Below are 388 nucleotides of genomic sequence, written 5' to 3'. Positions count from 1 at the left end.
CCTACGCCACACAGTTGGCTCGCCTGACCCTTCGGTAGGTGTGTCATAAGGTTGAAGGTCCCTTATTGCAACACTGCCTCTGGGCCTGGACGTCGCCCGTGGCTCTACGAACGCCTGCATAACCTGTTCACGCGTGCAAACACAAGGACTGCAGGGACGACCTCGCTTCAGGGGGACGACCTCGCTTCAGGGGGACGACCTCGCTCGGGGGGACGACCGCGCGTGCCCCCTCCCCCCGCAGGAGACCTCCACTTTTGTGTGATTGAAATCATATTTTGCCTCAATTTCATTTAACAATTTATTTCCTACCAATGGGCTCTAAACATATTTAGCATATGCAGCTAAGCAATGACTGATTCTTCACTTTTATATTTTTTTTGGAAAACTA

Source organism: Penaeus monodon, chromosome 29, assembly GCF_015228065.2.
Source record: "Penaeus monodon isolate SGIC_2016 chromosome 29, NSTDA_Pmon_1, whole genome shotgun sequence".
NCBI classification, from domain to species: Eukaryota; Metazoa; Arthropoda; class Malacostraca; order Decapoda; family Penaeidae; genus Penaeus; species Penaeus monodon.
Note: the sequence above shows the minus strand (reverse complement) of the source record.